The sequence below is a fragment of the Pan paniscus genome, chromosome 4, assembly GCF_029289425.2.
Source record: "Pan paniscus chromosome 4, NHGRI_mPanPan1-v2.0_pri, whole genome shotgun sequence".
Lineage (NCBI taxonomy): Eukaryota > Metazoa > Chordata > Mammalia > Primates > Hominidae > Pan > Pan paniscus.
In genome coordinates, this window is record NC_073253.2 from 17543188 (window position 1) to 17558743 (window position 15556).

Consider the following 15556-nt stretch of genomic DNA (forward strand, 5'->3'; position numbering starts at 1 on the left):
AGTGGCGGGCACCTGTAATCCCAGGTACTCGAAAGGCTGAGGCAGGAGAATCGCTTGAACCCAGGAGGCGGAGGTCACAGTGAGCCGAGATCTTGCCGCTGCACTCCAGCCCGGATAACAGAGTGAGATTCCATCTCAAACAAACAAACAAACAAACAAACAAAAAACAAAACAAGAAGAAAGAATAAACCTGGAATAAAAGTCTCTCTCTCTCTCCCTCCCTCCCCCTGTCTCTCTTTCTCTTTCTTTCTTTCTTTTCTTTTCTTTCTTTCCTTTTTTCTTTCTTTCTCTCTTTCTTTTCTTGACAGGGTCTCACTCTGTCCCCCAGGCTAGAGTGTAGTGGTGCAATCTTGGCTCACTGTAGCCTCAGCTTTCTGGGCTGAAGTGATCCTCCTACATCAGCCTTCTTAGTAGTTGACACTACAGGCTAATTTTTATTTGTTTGTTTTGTAGAGACAGAGTTTTGCCATGTTGCCCAGGCTGGTCTGAAACTCCTGGGCTCAAGTGATCCTCCCACTTTGGCCTCCAAAATGCTAGGATTACAGACATGAGCCACTGCACCTGTCCTAGAAATTTTATTATTTTTATTCACTGCTATGCCTTAAACAATGCCCTACACAGGGCAGGTGTGCAGTACATATTTGGTGAATAAATGTATGGATGAACATCAGTATTGAGTCTTAGTTTTCTTCAACATCAGGCATCATGGGTACTATATTAGCCAGGGTTCTCCAATGAAACAGAACATATAAATATAAAGAGATTTATTATAAGGTATTGGCTCATGTGACTATAGGGGCTGAGAAGACCTAAGGTCTACTGTCTGCAAGCTGGAGACCGAGGAAATCCAGAGGTGTAGTTCAAAGGCCTCAGGACCAGGAGCACTGCAAGCAGATCCGTGCCCTAGCTCAACCAGGAAGGAAGAGAGGGAATCCAATCTTCCTCCACCCTTTGATTCTATTCAGGTCATCAGTGGACTGAATGATGCTCAGCACAATGGGGAGGATTATCTGCTTTACTCAGCCCACCAATGTAAATGATAATCTCTTCAGGAAACATCCTCACAGATGCGCCAGAAATAATGTTCAATCAGCTATCTGGGCATCCCATGGACAAGCCAAATTGACTCATAAAATTAACCATTAACCATCACAGATACCATAAAGGCATAGAATTTTCTAAAGAAAAGGAATTTTTTTTTTTTTTTGAGATGGAGTCTTGCTTTGTTGCCCAGGCTGGAGTGCAATGGCACAATCTTGGCTCACTGCAAGCTCCACCTCCCGGGTTCAAGTGATTCCCCTGCCTCAGCTTCCCGAGTAGCTGGGATTACAGGCGCCCACCACCACACCCAGCTAATTTTTGTATTTTTAGTAGAGACGGGGTTTCACCAGTTTGGCCAGGCTGGTCTCAAACTCCTGACCTCAGGTGATCCACCCACCTCGGCCTCCTAAAGTGTTGGGATTACAGGCGTGAGCCACTGTGCCCGGCCAGGAGGTACTTTTTAATCTTTCACTGCCAACTGGAAATGGAGGATGCCGTTTAGATAGTTTTGGAATGAAACTAAAGACAATCTAGTTGGCAAGATGAGACAGGTAAACAAAGTTAAATGATAATGCAGGAGAATAATATGATGTTATAGTGGAAGAAACAACCATCTGGGAATCATTAGATTTCATTTTTGATTCTGACTATTTTACTCAGGAGAGGATTTCAATCTCTGTGGGCCTCAATTTTCTCATTGGTAAATTTAGAAGGTGAGACCAGATGGCTTCTCTGACCCATTCTATACTTTACTTGTTATGCACATTTGTTTGGCAAAGGACACGAACTCTATGAATTTAAATGAATAGAAAATCCTCCTAGGTCAGGTCAGTTAATTCTTCCTCCACCCTGATCATGTGACAGGTCAAAAGAAGAAGAAAGCTGAGAAAATCTCTTCTAAACATGAAATTCTGTTGCTTAGTATAATTTTGTGAAATGTGGGCGAGAGTGAATCCTAAGATATATCCCAAGCTTTTTGAGGAAACGATTCTTATTTAGGAAAGTGGTGAGTATGTGAAATTTGACTTACTCTTGTAAATTTTTTTTGAAATGGAGTCTCGCTCTGTCACCCAGGTTGGAGTGCAGTGGCATGATCTCGGCTCACTGCAACCTCTATCTCCTGGGTTCAAGTGACTCTCCTGCCTCAGCCTCCTGAATAGCTGGGATTAAAGGCATGTGCCACCATGCCCAGCTAATTTTTGTATTTTTAGTAGAGATGAGGTTTCACCATGTTGCCCATGCTGGTCTCGAACTCCTGACCGCAAATGATATGCGCACCTCGGCCTTCCAAAGTGCTGGGATTATAGGCGTGAGCCACTTCGCCTAGCCTGATGCAAACTTTTGAAGAAACTAAATACTGTATTCAAAAAAAATTATAAAGTCTGCTAGGATCGTAAGTGCATCATTAAGCCTACACATCAGTGAAAGTGTATCCAGAATTGGTGGGTTCTTGGTCTCACTGACTTCAAGAATGAAGCCGCGGACACTCGCGGTGAGTGTTACAGCTCTTAAGGCAGCACTTCTGGAGTTGTTCGTTCCTCCTGGTGTGCTCGTGGTCTCGCTGGCTTTAGGAGAAAAGCTGTAGATCTTCGCGGTGAGTGTTACAGCTCATAAAAGCAGTGTGGACCCAAAGAGTAAGCAGTAGCAAGATTTACTGCAAAGAGTGAAAGAACAAAGTTACCACAGTGTGGAAGGGGACCCGAGCGGGTTGCCACTGCTGGCTCGGGCAGCCTGCTTTTATTCTCTTATCTGGCCCCACCCACATCCTGCTGATTGGTAGAGCCCAGTGGCCTGTTTTGATAGGGCGCTGATTGGTGCCTTTACAATCCCTGAGCTAGATACAAAGGTTCTCCACGTCCCCATCAGATTAGTTAGATACAGAGTATGGACACACAGGTTCTCCAAGGCCCCACCAGAGCAGCTAGATACAGAGTGTCGATTGGTGCACTCACAAACCTTGAGCTAGATACAGAGTGCCGATTGGTGTATTTACAATCCCTGAGCTAGACATAAAGGTTCTCCAAGGCCCCACCAAACTCAGGAGCCCAGCTGGCTTCACCCAGTGGATCCTGCACCGGGGCTGCAGGTGGAGCTGCCTGCCAGTCCTGCGCCATGCGCTCACACTCCTCAGCCCTTGGGTGGTCGATGGGACTGGGCGCCGTGGAGCAGGGGGTGGTGCTCGTCGGGGAGGCTCGGGCTGCATAGGAGCCCACGGAGGCGGGGGAAGTCTCAGGCATGGTGGGCTGCAGTCCTGAGGCCTGCCCCGCGGGAAGGCAGCTAAGGCCCGTTGAGAAATCGAGCACAGTGCCTGTGGGCCGGCACTGCTGGGGGACCCAGTACACCCTCCGCAGCCGCTGGCCCGGGTGCCAAGTCCCTCACTGCCTGGGGCCCACAGGACCGGCCGGCTGCTCAGAGTGCGGGGCCCGCTAAGCCCACGCCCACCCGGAACTCCAGCTGGCCCGCAAGCGCTGCACGCAGCCCCGGTTCCCGCTCGCGCCTCTCCCTCCACACCTCCCTGCAAGCTGAGGGAGCCGGTTCTGGCCTTGGCCAGCCCAGAAAGGGGCTCCCACAGTGCAGCGGTGGGCTGAAGGGCTCCTCGAGTGCCACCAAAGTGGGAGTCCAGGCAGAGGAGGCGCTAAGAGAGAGCAAGGGCTGTGAGGACTGCCAGCACGCTGTCACCTCTCAAAAGGTCTAATTGCAATGATTTCTCCAATTGGAGTTCTAAAGAATATTTGTTTCTAAAGATGAGTAAGGCATTTGCAAACTCTACATGAACACAAACACAGAATTAAAGTCCAAGCAAGAACTCTGCTCCTCTTTGCCTGGGGTGTTTGAAATGAAACAACAGCAACATCTTACTAACAAAGATCAAGGTTCAACTGGCTTCTTAAAGAAGCTGGTGGCGTTCAAGACACTTGACGTGTTTGCTGAAGTCTTTGGAATGCGATGGTAGGATTTGGCAGGTCTGTTTATTTGCAGTGTTAGTATAGAAGCCAAAAAGGGAGCTACAATAGAGTAAAGCAAAACATGATAATCTTGCAAAGAAAAAATCAAATGGAGCAGCACTATGAAGACTCTTATGAAAGGCAGAATAAAAATCTATTTAATGATTTTCCCTGAGCACTGTGAAAAAGAAATAACCTTGCCAAAGTAAAATAATTTAAATTCAATTCAACAAACATTTATTGAGTATATACTGCAGGACACATACTATTTTCCAGTGAAAACAAAAATGGGGTTGACTTTTTAAAAAAAGTGTAAAAGTTACCATATAAATGTGACCAATATATGAGTAATTTCTCCCTTTTAGTTTTTTCTCCTTTTGGGGAATATTTCTGCCTTATTCTCATAGAGAATGTAATTTTCCCCCCACTTTCTGTATTCTTTTGAAATGTGCATGATTATTTTTCTCCATACTTACTTTTTCTTGTGTTGTTTAATAATATTTAAAATTATATGTACTCTTTATATATAAAAATATGATTTACGATTATATACATATATATCTATATTCTTCTTTTCCCTCTCTCCTTGGTAATAATATTTACTCCCTACTTCCTCCCATCCCTACCTAGAGGAACTGTGGGTGAATATTGGGTAGTATTCTTCACTTGGATCAAATAAGCAGAATGAGAGTGAGAACTGGGTTATAATCTTTGCAACTATTATTCTGTTGTGCAAATTAAATTCTCTAGGCCTTATTTTTTTTTTCTATAAAATTTACAGGGTGTAAAATGTGAAAAAGTAACCTTCTAGATTCATTACTGGAACTCTTGGTTGAGTTTGTAATTCAGAGATGTCAGGAAGAATGATGGCATATGACACAGATGGCTGATTGGTGGTAGTCTATTAAGCTGGCCCTATATTAGCATATATGGAATGTTTATTCAGTTGCTGGGTGGACATGCAAGATATAGCTGCTGAGGCTGGGCCGGGTGGTTTGTGCCTGTAATCTCAGCACTCTGGAAGGCCGAGGTGGGCGGATCACCTGAGGTCAGGAATTTGACCAGCCTGGCCAACATGGCGAAACCTGGTCTCTACTAAAAATACAAAAAATTAGCTGGGCAGGGTGGCACACGCTTGTAATCCCAGTTACTTGGGAGGCTGAGACAGGAGAATTGCTTGAACCTGGGAGGTGGTTACAGTGAGCCGAGATCATGCCATTGCACTCCAACTTGGGCAACAACAGCAAAACTCCATCTCAAAAACAAAGAAAACAAAACAACGGACTTCCTTTTTTGTAAATTGCCCAGTCTTGGGTATGTCTTTTTTTTTTTTTTTTTTTTTTTTTGAGACAGAGTCTGGCTCTGTCGCCAGGCTGGAGTGCAGTGGTGCCATCTTGGCTCACTGCAACCTCCATCTCCTGGGTTCAAGCAATTCTCCTGCCTCAGCCTCCCGAGTAGCTGGGACTACAGGTGCCCGCCACCACACCCAGCTAATTTTTGTATTTTTAGTAGAAAGGGGGTTTCACCACATTGGCCAGGATGGTCTTGATCTCTTGACCTTGTGATCTGCCCGCCTTGGCTTCCCAAAGTGCTGGGATTACAGGCATGAGCCACCGTGGCCGACTCTCAGCAGGGCAAAAAGGGACTAACACAGAGATCCTGCCTCCAAAAAAAAAAAGATATAACTGCTAAATTGTAAAAGGGATCTTGAATTAATAATAAGTCTGAGATAGCTTAAGATAAAATATTTAACTGGAAAGTATTTTTATATCTTATGAAGTACTAAGGCATTAAGGATGCCTGCCTGCTAGGTTGAATATTCCCCAACAATCAACTGATGAATTGGATTAATCCAGAAGACTCCAGCACATCTATTGGGAGATGGTCAGAGAGGTTGCCTGCTACTAGCAATTGAATTGGAGATCAAATTACACTTGTAAGGACAGGATTAGTATTCTGTGTTCTATCATCGATGTGACTTCTGAAACGAAACTGTCGCAAACAACATTGAAAGATCCTAGAATAGTAGAGAGTGTCACCTGGATGACACCAAACACAAATCAAGACCACTTAGAATATAAGAAACTGGAAGAAAAAAAAAAAAAGAAAACCCGAAACAAAAACCCCCAAACATAACATCCTTAATTGAGATCATGTTTGTTCTAATCATGCTCATTTGAGAAGCCTGTAAATGAAAAGACAAGAGACTTCCTACTAAACAGCTGTTGTGGTTGAATTAAGGAGCTAAGTGGTGACAAGCAACACTCAATTGCCATATGAGAGCAATACACAGATTGGGGTAAAACAGCCAGAATTAGGGTGGTTCCTTAGGAAGGGTGTCAGATTACCTCTGAGTAAAACCAATTCCCAGGAGAATTTTAAATCTGTTTATGTGGAAAACCTGGTTACTTAAGTAGTCTATACCTACCAGCACCAGCTCTTTTAGTAGATGAAGTATCTTCAACTAAAGAATTATTTTACTCATTATTTACCTAAACAAGTCTTACCCAGATGGAGGAAAAATTAATTTACTTCACCTCGAATTTTACTACTCTGAGATTGATGATGGGTGCCCCATCTAAAGATCCATTTGGCTAAATGCTCATGTGTGTCTGTGCAAAAGGCACTATAAATAGGGTTTTTCATATTTCTGTGTCAAAGAGAATCAACTATGAAGGAAGAGTTACTTATTTATGTTTATACAAGGCAAGCTGTTTTTAATGAAATCTCTCTTGGGGATCATGAAACAGCTCTATGTGGCCCAAACAAATGATTATTGCTGACTCATCCTGGCCAACGTGGGCCCTTTTTTTTTTTTTCTCTCTGTCGTCCAGGCTGGAGTACAGTGGCACAATCTTGGCTCACTGCAACCTCCACCTCCTGAGTTTAAGTGATTTTCCTGCCTCAGCCTCCCGAGTAGCTGAACTACAGGCATGCGCCACCATACCTGACTAATTTTTGTATTTTCAGTAGAGCCGGCATTTCACCATGTTGGCCAGGCTCGTCTTGAACTCCTGGCCTCAAGTGATCCTCCCACCTTGGCCTCCCAAAGTGCTGAAATTACAGGCGTGAGTCACCACGCCCGGCCGTGAGCACTTCTTTCCTCCCTTCTCCGTCTTGTTGCTTTGTCTCTAAACCATAGTTCTCCATTTGTGTTCTTGGTAGCATGAGTATCACCTGGGAACTTGGAAGAAATGCATATGGTTAGGCTCATCCCAGACCTGTGGGATCAGGAACGCTGGGGCGGAACCCAAGGATTTGTGTTTGCTCTCATCCTGTACATGACTGATGCATGCTCAAGTCTGAGAATCAGTGCTCTAAATCAGGGGTCTGCAAACTACGGCTTATGGGCCAAGTCAGCTTCTTGACTGATATGGTACAGCTGGTGAGCAAGAAATTATTTTTATATTTTTAAACGTTAAAAAAGGGGGAATAGTATTTCATGAGAGATGAAAATTATATAAAGTTTAAGTTTTAGTGTTTGTCCATAAATACAGTTTGATTGGAACATAGTTCCACCCTTTCACTTATAGCTTTGCACTACAATAGCAAACTGGGGTCGTTGCAACAGAGACCATATGGCCCAAAGGCCTAAAATACTTATTATCTGCCCCTTTACAGAAAGAGTTTGCTGACCCCGCTTGAAATCCTTTGTTCCTTCATCCTCCTCCTCTGTCTCCACGCCCACCCCCCCACACTCATTCCCATCTGAGGCCAGGACTCAGTCTGTGTCATTCGTTGTCACTGATAGTCTCCCATCTTCTTGGAACTCAGGGTCAAAGAGATTGTTGACCTTCACTTTAGCATCGTGTGCAGGGAAGCAAAGCAGCCTCGATTTTCATATGCAAACTGGATTTACTGGTGTCTGTCCAGAGGGAACATTACCCCGTGTAGTTTGCATTCACATTTTTGCTTCAGGTTTGAGGGCATGTATTTTCTTAGCATTTGATTATGGATCTGTTTTTAGAGGAACATGCTGTGGGGCAAAGGCCGGCCTGTTACTGTTTGTTCTGTCTAGAATGCTTTGGCATGCACACGGTAGATTATTGCAAATTGTTGAAATGAATATTTGTGGTTTAGGAACTCGTTAGTTGTCATTCTAGATGAGGTTATGTGTCTGTCAACTTCGGGTTCTCACTTCCTGAAAAAGATCCTCTCCTAATGTTTCATGAATTAAAGGCTCATACACACACTGCAAACTGAAGCAAGAAGTATGAACGCAATTGTACTGCCTGTGGCAAGACAAGATGCTTCTGCCCTGCAACCATCAGCTTCTTTCTGGGACAGTATGCTTATTTGCTTAATGCTAGCATAACCACCACTGAAACTGTGATCTGTGTTAAAATTAATCTTTTAAATCACTTAATAATGTGCTGCAGGAGCGGCCAATTGTACATGGACTACTTAAGTGAACTACTTTTAACATGAAGAGGAATATTTCATTTTGATTTTAATTTCACATTAATTTAATTATGTGAGTGTCTGAGAATTACACAATTTCACTTATTTTTCCCTGGGGAGATGTCAATGAATTCTCAATTTCCTTCCAAGGAGCCAGTCTTAGAATATTTGTGTGGTCTGTTTCATTGCTTTCCTTTTCCGTTCTAATAGGGCCAGCTGGGCTTTGACTCAGTGTAGCCGAGTGGCGGTGGAGGAGGGGGAACTGAATGTGTGTGTTTGTGTGTGTGCACGAACGTGTGTCTTATAAGGAGGGAAGGACTGGCTTGAGTTCCGGATTCAGCAATAAAGGGTGTAGAAGAAACAGCACTATGGAAATTTCAAATGGCAACAAATACAAGTGGAGGTCTACAGTTCAACAAAAATCACGGTTGATTATTAGTAAAAATTTTGTTTTAGACAAAATTTTCTCTCTACAGAGAGCAACTTTCTGAATGTGCACAGTGAGAGGCAGGAAACTGTTTTACTTCCTTGTTGCCTGGGAAGAGAAGAAGAAGGCAGTGTCAGGTGAAGAGATGACGGGAAGGCGTGAGTAGTTTGGGAGGAGAAAAGATGGCAATACTGTGAAAAAGGTCTTTGTTGTGTTTATACCAATGACCTTTTATTCTTGCAAGTTTTTAATGAAAAAGTTTAAAGATACAGAACATTGAAAGAATAGTCCAATGAATACCTGTATATGCACCCGACTGATTTAACAGATTCTTAACATTTTCTTACTTTTGCTTTATCCACCCATCAATGTATCCATCCGTCCATCCATCCCTTGTCCATCTGATATATCTATCTCTTCATCCATCCCATTCCATCCATCCAAACTAGGGAGACTGAATAGTGCCCTGATTAAGAACCAGAAGAAGGCTGGGCGCGGTGGCTCACGCCTGTAATCCCAGCACTTTGGGAGGCCGAGGCGGGCGGATCACAAGGTCAGGAGATCGAGACCATCCTGGCCAACACCGTGAAACCCCATCTCTACTAAAAATATAAAAAGTTAGTCGGGCGTGGTGGTGGGCGCCTGTAGTCCTAGCTACTCCGGAGGCTGAGGCAGGAGAATGGTGTGAACCTGGAAGGCGGAGCTTGCAGTGAGCCGAGATCGCGCCACTGCACTCCAGCCTGGGCGACAGAGCAAGACTCCGTCTCAAAAAAAAAAAAAAAAAAAAAAAGAACCAGAAGAATGGTTTCTGCTCTTGATCTTCAGAGCAGAAGGATGTCTTTTTTTAGACCCACAAAAAGGGGGGTTCCATAAGGGAAGTGAAAGATGAAGGTGACTTTTGTGTTGTGATCTTTATAATAGATTCAATGGGAAGCTAAATGTCTGGCAACGATGATTACTGAGATGAAGGAAGGCAAGGACTTTCATTTGACTAAGTGACCATAACCATGAACCAACCTGAAAATTCGTTGGTATTAGAAAGTAGAAGAGTAAAGCAGATAGATAATTTTATCTTAAATTGTTGAATTTTATTACCAGGTAATACAGAAAATATTAGACTTCTTTTTTTGGGGGCAGGGTGGCGGGGGGGATAAAGTCTCGCTCTGTTGTCCAGGCTGGAATGTCGTGCAGTGATCTCAGCTCCCTGCAGCCTCTGCCTCCTGGGTTCAAGCAATTCTTGTGCCTCAGCCTCCCGAGTAGCTGGGATTACAGGCATGCACCACCACGCTGGGCTAATTTAGTAGAGATGGGGTTTCACCATGTTGGCCAGGCTGGTCATGAACTCCTGACCTCAAGTGATCTGCCAACCTTGGCCTCCCAAAGTGCTGGGACTACAGGCATGAGTCACTGTGCCCGGTCAGAAAATAGTATCCTTTTTTATGTTTGTTTTCTCAGTTTGGTTTACTAATACTATCCAAACCTCAGGGTTTTTATGTATTCAGGTAAGAAAATGGAAAATGAAGACAGATTTCCAAGTACACTTCCCCCAGAGTGATTCCATAGTGACAATAGGAATACATGAATGGAAAATTCGCTTAAAAAAGAAGATGTTGGAATTATCCCTTTTATTTCAGTCTCTTAGATATCGCTTCCATGCACATGCTGAAAATGCAGGTCTCAGGATCCTGCAAAGAACATGGCCTTGTTTCCTCCCGAGTGGCTGAAGACAATTGTAAGCCACAACACTCTCAGCCGTATCAAATCACAGGATATGGATTTTATGGATCTTTTAATTCTTACTTCAGTCTTCCTTACAAAATTTCTTAAATATGAATGGAGAGAAAGTCCGTGTTTCAAAGTAATGTGATTTTGTTTACCACTTAGAAACAATTAGTGACACGTCCTTCGATTCTTTCCTCTGCCTCTTTAAAAGTGCTATTGAGAAGCAAGGAAGCAGGACAGGACAGGCAAGACTGCACAGATAAAGAGGACGGAGCATGGCCAGGCATGGTGGCTCATACCTGTAATCCTAGTAGTTTGGGAGGCCGAGGTGGGCAGATCCCTTGAGCCCAGGAATTTGAGACCAGCCTGAGCAACATAGCAAAACCCCATCTCTACAAAAAACAAACAAACAAACAAAAAAACGTTAGCCGGGTGTGGTGGCAGGTGCCTGTCATCCTAGCTACTCAGGAAGCTGAGGTGAGAGGATCACCTGAGCCCAGGAGGTTGAAGCTGTGGTGAGCCCTGATGGTGTCACTGCACTCCAGCCTGGGTGACAAAGTGAGACCCTGTCCCCAAAATAAATAAATAAGTAAGCAAATAAATAAATAAAGAGGATGGAGCAGCTTCTGACCTTGGGTTGCTCCGAAGTCCTCCACCACACATCTAGCTTAGCTCAGTCCAGTGGAGCATTAGCTTATCTTTGTGCACTTCAGTGGAACATGCCCCCTGTCTGGCCTGGTGTTGGAGAGTCTTTGGCATCAGGATTTACAAACTCCTCCATCACCATCAACCATCTGTAAATTCTTTGCTTTCAACTGTACTCTTGCTTCTATTCTTCTGCTGACATCTTGGTCAGGGTCCTCAATTTCAGTCTGCTCTGGCTTGGTATTCTGTTAAAATTCCAGCAAGTTAGAATACTGCCTCTCAACTCTCCCCACAGTTGTCCATGCTGTGTGTGGCACTCCATCAATCCCCCTGAAAACCACATAGCTCAGATGGCCTTGTACTCAAAAGCATAGAATGACCCCTATGGTGGGTACAGAGAAAAAGTCCTAACCCCCTATTTTTTTTCTATGGCCCTCAATTCCCCCATCCAACTTTATCTATCTCTTACACCTCACTAATAAGAACCCCTCTGCCTTGGTTATATTCATTTATAGTTTGTAACTCCCTGAATGTATCACACTGTAAACATCAAAGGCAACAGAAATTATTATTTTTGTAATGAAATCTCGGGGAAAGTGTTAAACACCACTGGATGTAGCAAACTTACTTAAAGTTTTAATAGCTGTTATAATTCCACATGAACCTGGCACAGTCCTTATTATAATGAACTTTTTGGTCACAATAGGTGGTAAGACAGAGTATGTGACTAAATCCCTCCCACCTGGAAGCAGATCATATTGTGTAGGAAGCTTCAACTTCATATGATGACTTCCTTCAATTTTTCTTTCTCTGTCCTCTTCTTTTGAACTCTCCTTATTGATATTTTTTTTTCTTTTTTGAGATGGAGTCTCACTCTGTCACCCAGGCTGGAGTGCAGTGGTGTGATCTCAGCTCACTGCAAGCTCTGCTTCCCGGGTTCACGCCATTCCCCTGGCTCAGCCTCCCGAGTAGCTGGGACTACAGGCGCCCGCCACCATGCCCGGCTAATTTTTTGTATTTTTTAGTAGAGACGGGGTTTCACTGTGTTGGCCAGGATGGTCTTGATCTCTTGACCTCGTGATCCGCCCGCCTCGGCCTCCCAAAGTGCTGGGATTACAGGCGTGAGCCACCGCGCCCGGCCGTTGACATTTACTTTTAAGAGGGTCTGCAGTCCCATGTTCCTGAATGTTTGCCATCCTCAGAACAGCTGGGTTTATTTTGATTGATGTCCATTGCTCACCATGCAAATACATGATTTTCAATCTGATGAATGTTCTGAGGGTTGATTATGCATGGGTGGTCTTGTCCGTGTCGATTCTGGTGGCTTCCCACATTCACATGCTTATTAATCTAGAGTTCACTTTGCTCACTAATTCTAATCCCTGCATTCCTTTATTCTTAAAATCCTTGTGATGAAATGAGTACTTTTGAATTCAAATATTATCTATTTATATGTTTGAAATTAATTTTACTGGCCAGGTGCGGTGGCTCACACCTGTAATCCCAGCACTGTGGGAGGCTGAGGCGGGCAGATCACGAGGTCAGGAGATCGAGACCATCCTGGCTAACATGGTGAAACCCTTTCTCTACTAAAAATACAAAAAATTAGCTGGGCGTGGTGGCAGGCGCCTGTAGTCCCAGCTACTCGGGAGGCTGAGGCAGGAGAATGGCATGAACCCGGGAGGTGGAGCTTGCAGTGAGCCGAGATCGTGCCACTGCACTCCAGCCTGGGTGACAGAGCGAGACTCCATCTCAAAAAGAAAAAAAGTAAGTTTACTTTTGGGGTCTAGTTTAGCTGTATATGAGATATTAATACATTAGTTCATGTTATTATTTGTAGATAAATAAATGCACACATATATTGAAGATGAACCCTCACCTTTTTTTTTTTTTTTTTGAGACAGAGTCTAATTCACTCTGTTGCCCAGGCTGGAGTGCAGTGGTACAGTTTCGGCCCACTGCAATCTCTGCCTCCTGCGTTCAAGTGATTCTTCTGCCTCAGCCTCCCGAGTAGCTGGGATTACAGGCATGTGCTCCCACACCTGGCTAACTTTTGTAGTTTTAGTAGAGATGGGATTTCACCATGTTGGCCAGGCTGGTCTCGAACTCGTGATCTTAAGTGATCCACCCTCCTTGGCCTCCCAAAGTGCTGGGATTACAGGTGTGAGCAACTGCACCTGGCCAATCCTCACATTTTTAATGAGGGGTACATGATAATATGGTATTAAAAACTTGGATACCTTTTAATTTAATTTATCGATTGATTGATTTTTTTGAGACAGCGTCTCACTCCTGTTGCCCAGGCTGGAGTGCAGTGGCATGATCATGGTTCACTGCAGTCTCGACTTTCTGGGCTCAGGTGATCCTCCTGCCTCAGCCTCCCAAATCGCTGAGACTACAGGCATATGCCATCACACCGAGTTAATTTTTTTGTATTCTTTTGTAGAGATAAGGTTTCTCCATGTTGCTCAGGCTGGTCTTGAACTCCCGGGTTCAAGCAATCCGCCCATCTCAGCATCCCAAAGTGCTGGGATTATAGGCATGAACCACTGCGCCCAACCATTTTATAATTTTTTACCATTGGTTTGACATTTATCATGTTTCACAACATGTAATTATTTTTTTAAACAGCTTTATTAAGATATAATTTGTATTTCATAAAATTCTTTCATTTTATGTATACAATTAAATTACTTTTAGTCAATATGCAGAGTTATGCAGCCTTCAGCACAATCGAATTTGAAAACATTGTTATTATCTCCCAAACATCCTCTGTGTCCATCTGCAGTCACTCTCTGTTCCCACGCCCAGCCTCAGGCAACTGATGGTCTACTTTCTCTCTATATAGATTGATTTGCCTCTTCTGAACTTTGCATAGAAATGGAATTATACACTACGTGGTTTTGTGACTGCCTTCTTTCACTTGGTATATATTTTTGAGATTCTTCCATGTTGTAATGTGTATAAATACTTCATTTGTGTATTCTTCTTAACAGTATTCCACTGTATGGATATACCACATTCTGTTCATCTGTTCACCAGTTGCTGGCCTTTGAATTATTTCCAAATGGCTATTACAAATGAATAATGTTGCTATGCATATTCATGTGGACGTATGTTTTTATTTCTCTTGGATAAATTCCTATGAGTAGAATAGGTGGGTGATATGGTAACTTCATCTCTAACTTTTTTTTTTTTTTTGAGATGGAGCATTCCTCTTGTCACCCAGGCTGGAGTGCAGTGGCATGATTTCGACTTACTGCAACCTCCTCCTCTGGGATTCAAGTGATTCTCCTGACTCAGCCTCTCGAGTATCTGGGATTACAGGTGCCCACGACCACGTCCGGCTAATTTTTTGTATTTTTAGTAAAGATGGGGTTTCACCATATTGGCCAAGATGGTCTTGAACTCCTGACCTCAGGTGATCCACTCGCCTTGGCATCCCAAAGTGCTGGGATTACAGGCGTGAGCCACCATGCCTGGCTTTTACTTTTAAGAAGTGGCAAAGCTGTTTTCTTTCAATTCTTGTTAAGGATAGAAATATTTACTACCAAGCAGGCACTGAACAGTCATGAGACCTATTCTCATAGCTCAGAAAAGTCTCCTCTCTGGCATACTGACTGGCGCCATGCATAAAAGTTACACTCTTAGGCAGATTAAAGGATGTTTTGCAGACAGGACTAGGTCCTGGTGAGTTGTCAGCGTCCTCCATGAAACAGAGCAATGCGGGACTAATACGACTCTAGACTTCAAATGCTACACTGACTGTGTCAGCCTCCTGGGCTTCCTGGGTCCTATACTGAAGACACTGGGACCCATCCAATGTTTCTAACCACTCACTGACTTTGAAAAACACTCACTTCACCACTGAAAATGTATTGCTTACATCCCAGTTGCTAATTAATAAATCTCTTAATTGCAAGACACGTGAAGTAATAAGTAAATGAAGAGTTGGTTCCTCACTGTGATACTGTAAACGCTAACTATTCACCCTAGAATATCCTTTCTGACTATGGTGCTTCAACTGCCTTTAGGTGTAAAGTTAATTTTAACCAGGCGCATTACATTATGTGTACACAAGGAAACATTGTTTTAACAGCCAGCCCTAGTTTCCATGGGATATAGTGAGAGGAAAACCAGAGAGTCAGTGTCTCAGTATCAATGTATCAGTTGATATAACGAATCATTAATACATTGTATCATTGATAAAAGAACTCAAGAACTACTCAGAAAAACAGTTCTAATAGCCATTACTGCCTACCTGGGTAGAAATATTTGTATACAAAAGATAATTTGCCAGGCTATAATACTACAGTTTCTTGTCCATATCTATTGGTATAATTCTATGCTCACCAGCAAGTTCTTATTTGGTCTC